This window comes from Petaurus breviceps, unplaced genomic scaffold (genome assembly GCF_028583685.1).
Source record: "Petaurus breviceps papuanus isolate PSGF00001 unplaced genomic scaffold, PetGlider_PUasm1.0 156, whole genome shotgun sequence".
Lineage (NCBI taxonomy): Eukaryota > Metazoa > Chordata > Mammalia > Diprotodontia > Petauridae > Petaurus > Petaurus breviceps.
Window position 1 is genome coordinate 13,242,177 of NW_027185720.1, and position 6,969 is coordinate 13,249,145.

Below are 6,969 nucleotides of genomic sequence, written 5' to 3' on the forward strand. Positions count from 1 at the left end.
ACACACACACACACACACACACACACCCTTTCTCTCTGCCACCACCCCCCCAGATGCCACCCCAGTCCTTAGGCTCCAGCACAGTCCCAGATGGAGTTCCCAAAGACTCTCCTAGCTTCCCTCTCCAACCCTTCCCAACTCCAAAGGATCCAGGCACAAGCTGTCACACCTCAGATCCTTCTCCATCATTCACAAGCATGTGTACCCCACCCCCAGCATCACCCTGGAAGAACCTCAACATACCCCTCCTCTCCTCCCTCACAGTGAGTGAGCTCCCCAAGTGAGGAGAGAGCTTGGGAGCCGGCTGTCCCTGGAGACACAGCACGCCTACGCTCTAGCCTACTGACCAACACCGTGACTGGAGAGGGAGAGTGCCTCAGGGCACCAACACACACACACACAGGCACAGACACAGACACACACCAACACCTAAGCAACCCAGCATAGACACTCCACAAGGACAGCACAGAAACCCATGTCAGGAGGGACACACCGTGTTCCCCTGTATACCCCAGCCCTCATGCACACCTTGGCTCATATACACACTCGACACACATAATCCAGACATTCAGACTTAAGCACTAACACACACACACACACACACACACACACTCTTGCACATGCACACACCCTAACACAGATTCATGCTTTTCTACGTGTGTACCTATTTTTAACATGCACACACACTAACATGGGGACACATTCATACACACTTCAGTACCCGCACAAACCTAAGACTGACAAATTCTTTCACACAGACCCCCCTCCCCACCCCAAACATGCCCACATCAGCCCAAGCCCAAAGGTAGAGGTTCTGACACAGACACCCCACCCCCAGCCTGCACATTCCCCTGCCCCACTCCACCCTCCAGCCTCTCTCCAAGAACTTTGCAAGGAAATCAGTCTCCACTTGTACACTGGGCCCCAGCCTCCCCAAGCCAGCCCAGCACAGCTAGCTGCCGGCATCCATCTGCTCCCAGCCCATGCTCGCCTCTGTCCCTCCAATGGCGTCCTGCCCCATCCTCCCTAACAAACACACACACATGTACACACACATGTGCACACACACACAGCTTCACACACCTGAAGGCTCACACTGCAGCCCATTGGCCAAAGAGGCAGCCTACGTACACATACACACACACACATACACACACACACACACCATTGAATAAAACAGGGGGAATGTATCAGCCAACACCCTGATCCTGATTTCCACTACCACCTCCCTCCTCCCTTACCGGTTAGGAGACAGGGGATGCTTTGCATGTAGAGGGGTCTAGGAATCAGAGAATAGTCCTCACTGGCCCAAAAGGCCATGAAATTGACTGAGAACAGCATTTGGGGCAGGTGAAGAGAAGGAAGGGGAGGGGGATGCTGGGAGTAAGGGACCAAAGGAAGCTGGAAGCCTGAACTCCCCCCAACACCGGGGCCAGAGAAGCTGAGTGGGGTAGCCCAGGAAAAAAGGGCTGTTGATGCCTTCCTGGGGGATGGAAGGAGACCTAACCCATGCTTCATTCTGGAACCCTAAGAACTCCTAGAGAAATGTGGACATCAAAGGGGCTAAGGAAAGCACACTTAAGCCAGTTATTAATAAGAGGACATGGTAGAGACTGGAGGAAGGCATATGTGGGGGAGGCACTGCCATGATACAGGCGTGTGCCTCCCATGTAGGAGGGAGGTGGGCCCCCAGGCCCTGAGCACTGGCCTGGAAGTGAATGACTCAGGGACTGGGTACAGTGTTGGGGCGGGTATGTTGCTGGGCCTGTGGGTGGGGGGCTTTGTTTGAGAGAACATGATGATTACAGTAATACTAGTAATGCAGCATTCCTGTGGCGCTCTCAGTGCATGAAAGCCTTCTTGGAGAACTGATTTGTTATTCCCTAGCCTATCCCCAACACCACCCCCCCAGCCACAGATACAGGGCTTCGTTCAGCTCCATGGGCACCTCTAAACATGAACCTGAGGGGGCTGGAAGGAAGAGGAGGAGAAGGACTATGAACACTGAATTCTAACACTAACCAGCTGGGGGACCTTGGGCAACATTTTCCCCTCTCTGTGCCTCAGTTTCCTCTTCTGAAAAATGAGGGGATTGGTCTTGATGGCCTCTAAAGTGCCTTCTAGCTCTAAATCTATGGCCTTGTAATCCCTGTGTATGTACTAACTGCACTCCCACCTCCTCCAGCACAATACCCTAATGCCCACACATATATACAATACACACATGTACGCATTCATACATACATGCATCTACACATACACACAACATATATACACATGCATGAACACACACAAGACCACAGCTACACAGAAACCAAGATAACAGAAAGATATCTGGGTTCAAGTCTCATCTTGCTCACTTACTAGCTTCGTGGACAATGGTAAGTTACTTCCCCTTTCTTATCTTTGGTTCTACAAAATGGGAAAATTACCATGGCCATGCTCTCCAGCCCAGGGCTTTGTGACCCTTATGGCATCTCACAAGTGGGTGTTAGCCAGGACATTTTTATTGGGTCATTTTTCTTAGTCATTGTATGCTTTTAAGTGAAGTATATCCTCTGCATATGGTGAGCGACTAATCAGTGCTTGTTGAACAGATGAATGAATGAATGAATGAATGAATGAATGAATGCCTACACAGTATGCCTACACCTCCCACATGTCCCCTCACATTTGAGTTCATCCTTGCATGCCTCTGTGCATGGACACAGGACTCCATGTGGGTGCTCAGAGTTCCCTAGTCACTGCTCTTCCCCCCCCAACATACAGCCTCCATATACCTTAACCCAGGACATTTCCATCCCTGAAACTCCTCTTGACCATTTTCATCTTCCCAAGCTTTAGTAGTTCCCATCTAAATTGAGTTTTAAGCTTTATAAAGGCTCATTTCAAAGGTCACTCTCTCCCTGAAGCTGGCCCTGACCTCCTTCTACCCCAGACAGAAATCAATCAATTAACAGAGCACCTACTGTGTGTGGCAGGCACTGTGCTGGACCCTGGGGACACAAGCACAAAATAGGAAACAATGCCTACTCACAGGAAGCTTACATTCGAATGGGCCTGGAACTCTTGATTTGAAATTGTCCATTCATCCCACCTATCAAGGCCACATCAATCCACCCTCTGCACGTATACATCTGCTTGACAGGGTGCCCCTTGAGGTCCACAACTGAACATGCCTCCTCTCTCATCTTCAAAGAGCCAAGCATAGGAAGACTTGTGGAGTTAATGAATGAAATATCCCACAAGCAAGTTTGTCCTTGGCCACTAAGGTTGTGTGACCTTAGCCAAGTCATGACTCAAGTCTCTTCTGCCAAATGAAGTTTGGACCAGAGGACACAGAAGGGGCCCTTCCAGCTCTAACATTCTGTGATTTCAAGTTATAAAGAGTGAGGTGAGGGCTACCCTAGGCATATGTTCATGATATGAACAGGTCCATTAAAAAGGTCATTCTTCTTCATAACCAGCACACATCACCCTCAGAAGTTCACATACACACACACACGTACTTGTACAACCCCATCTGGACCAGTTCTTTGCCTGTTCAATACCTACGCCTCCCCCACCTACCCCCACTGCCCCTATTATCACTGTGAGTTGTTTTATTTTTGCTGGAGGGCTGGGCACCTTCCTCCTTACTCAGGGTTCTATGAAGCATCTTTTTTACATTACAGAGGTTTCATTAATAATGAAAGAGAGAGGAGGGAGAGAAAGAGGAGGGGAAGGAGGGGGGAGGAGAAGAGTGTCATTGGGGAAGGAAATGGAGATGAGACAGAAGAGAGAGGAAAATGAAGGTGAAGGTGGAGGAAGAGAAAAAGGGGAAGACAGAAATGAGGATAAGAAAAACATGTGGTAAAGGGGAATGGAGAAGAGAGAAGGGGAGCAGGAGAAAAAGGGAAGAAGAGGATGAAGGAGAGAAAGAGGAAGATGGAAAAGAAGATAAAGGTAGAGAGAAGAGAAAGGACAGAAGAGAAGGGGAAAGAGGGAGTAGAGATAGAAAGGAAGAAGAGGAGGGAGAAGGGGAAAGGAGAGGGGACTGGAGAGAGAAAAGGGTATTGAAGGGAGATAAAGAGAATGGAGACAGAAGATAAGGGTCTTTGGGGCATAGGATAGTGAAGGGGATGAAGAGAGGAGAGGGAGGAGGGGCAAGAAAAGAAAGGCAGGCAGGAGGAGAGAGGGAAGGAAGATGGAAGTCGAAAGTGGAGGGGAGAAAGAACACACATATACAACCATCACCCCAGAGACTGAGGCAGGCACCAAGGAGAAATGGACATATGGAGAGGCAGACAGCGAGGCAGGAAGGGCCAGAGAGGGACAGACAGATGAACTGAGAACTGGAACAATCTCACACCTTGGAAGGAAGAGGTAGCATTCAGCTGGTGCTCTCCCCCAGTTAAGCACCCAAAGACTGCTCCAGCCTTCTGTCCTCCTGATCCCTACCAGGAAGCCTCTGTTCTAGCCCAACTGCTTATCCAAGTTTGTTGCCATTTCTTCAAGGCCATTCCCCTGCCTGGAAGCCTCAGCGACTCTTCTCTGCCTATCTACTATCTCCTCGGCCTTCAAGACCCAGCTTCAGTCCCACCTCCTCTGGCAAGCCTTCCCAGATCTGACCTTCCCCAGCTGGGACACAGCTGATGACTTTAGCTTCCTCTGACTTCTCCATGTACGTGTAAGCCTTCCCTCCCCAGACAGGCTTTGGAAGTGCAGCAGATGTTTTAGCCTAATATTCTTCAGGTCTCCCTCCCACCCAAAATATTTCACACCTGCGGCTGAGCACTCAAGAGGCCCGTCTCCAGTAAACACTTGTTTAGAAACATCTACAGGCAGACTTGTGCACATACTCAAACATACCACAGACAAGGAGGACTGAATGCTCTCAATTTGGGATCCACACTACCCTGATTAGTGAGTCCTCTGTGTCACCTAATGCATACAGCTCACAACCCTCGGGATTTGGCATTTACTACACACTGGGATCTGTCCAGGGTGCTGGGGACACAAAGAAAAAGCTGTCCCTGTCCTCAAGCGGCTTACTTTCTTTAGAAAATGATATATGTAGAAAATATACAAAGTAGGTGAAGTGATCTCAAAGGGAAGGCGTTAGTAGCTTGGGAGAAAAGTACAGACCTCCTGTGGTAGGTAGAGTTTGAGCTGATTTGGCTAGAATGGGGAAAAAGGAGTCTTGAAGGAAGCCACAACTTCTAAGAACCAAAGGTGATAGGGAAGACATTACAAGCATAGGGGACAGCCAATGCATAGAGATAGTAAACAGAGTGTCATGTGTGAGGAAACAGTAAGGAAACCATTGTAACTAGATTGGAGATTACATGGAAGGGAGTGATGTTTGGAAAAATAAGAAGGGGTCAAGTGGTGAAGTTTAAAATGTCAAACCAAGGACTTGATATTTTTATTATGGAGGTAATAATGTCTTTATTGGTGGGGGGAGGTATGTGAGAAATGCCTTTCGCAGCTGAATGGAGAATGGGATAGAGTTAGGAGAGACTTAGGGAAGAAACTAGTTAAAAGCCTATTACTGCCAACTGTCCCATTGAGAGGTGATGGAGGTTTTCACTAAGGTGATGGCTGTAAGTGGAGTGAAAGAAGAGGACAGATCTGAGAGATTCTACAGCAATGAAAAGGACCAAAGTTAGCAACTGGTTGTATGTGATGAATGACAATGAGAAGATGAGATGACTGAGATTGCAGCCTTGGGCAACTGGGAAGATAGTGGTGCCATCATCAGTCAGTGGAAAGAAGGAAGGTTTGGGGGGAAGGTAATGACTTCTACTTTGGACATTTTAAGTTTAAGATGACTGTGGGACATTCAGTTTAAGATGTCCAATAGGTAGGTGATGACGTGGGACTGAAGCTCAGGAGAGAGATTGAAGTGGGATATATCAGTCTGGGATTTAATTGCATGGAGATGCTCACAGATCTCATGGGAAAAGGTGAGCTAGTATGAAGGGAAAAGAGAAGTACTGCTAGAACTGAGCCAGTTCTCCATCCCTGTGACTTTCCTTTTGATCACTTCTAAGATCACTTCCAGTTCGAGACCTGGGATCCTAGGATGCCCGCATTTCCAGGACTTCAACCTCCTATCCCTTGAGGGAGTCTCTGACTCCTTCCCTTGCCTCCAGTGGCTACCGTGCCTTCCTTCCAAGGCCACCACTTTCTATATACATTGTCTCTCCCATTCAAATGTAAACTCTTCGAGGACAGGCCCTCTCTTTTATATTTCTATCCCTGGTGCTTAGCACAGTGCTGGCACACAGTAAACACTTAAATGGTTTTTGCTCAGTTGTTCTAACCTCCTTTCTCTCTTCTCTCTAGTCCATTTTTCGTCCAAGCAACCAGAATCATTGTTCTTCAATGACATTCCATCACCACCACACTTAAAAGTCTTCACTGGCTCCCTATTTGAATGAAGTTCAAATTTCTCCGCCTGGCATTCAAGATACTCCAAAGCATGCATCTGACTATCCCAGAATTTTCTCCTATAACAACCCTCACACACATTCTCCACTCCTATCCATATATTTCTCCATATACACCATCCATTCCCTGCAGATTTCAGCTGAGGGCAGAATGGCCTAGCTTTCTCACCTCCAAATGCTGAGGTGGGTCTTTCTGAGACCCATAAATTCAACTGAAAAAAATCCAATTCAAAAATGCTTATTAAGCCCCATATTTACATGTCCTTTGTATACAAAGGACTGTGTCAGCCCCCGGTGGGCAGGGAATAGGTGAGATGTGGTCCCTGTCCTCAGGTAATTAGTTTACCAACACAGACAATTATAATATACAATTTTACATAATTAGTCATGCAATCAACTAACCAACAAACATTTATTTAGTGCCTACTATTTGCCAGACACTGTGTTAACTGCTAGATTTCCATTGGAACAGAGACTTTTCCCACCAGGAGTTCCCTGGAGCAATAAAATTATAGTTCTGTACCACACCCATTAG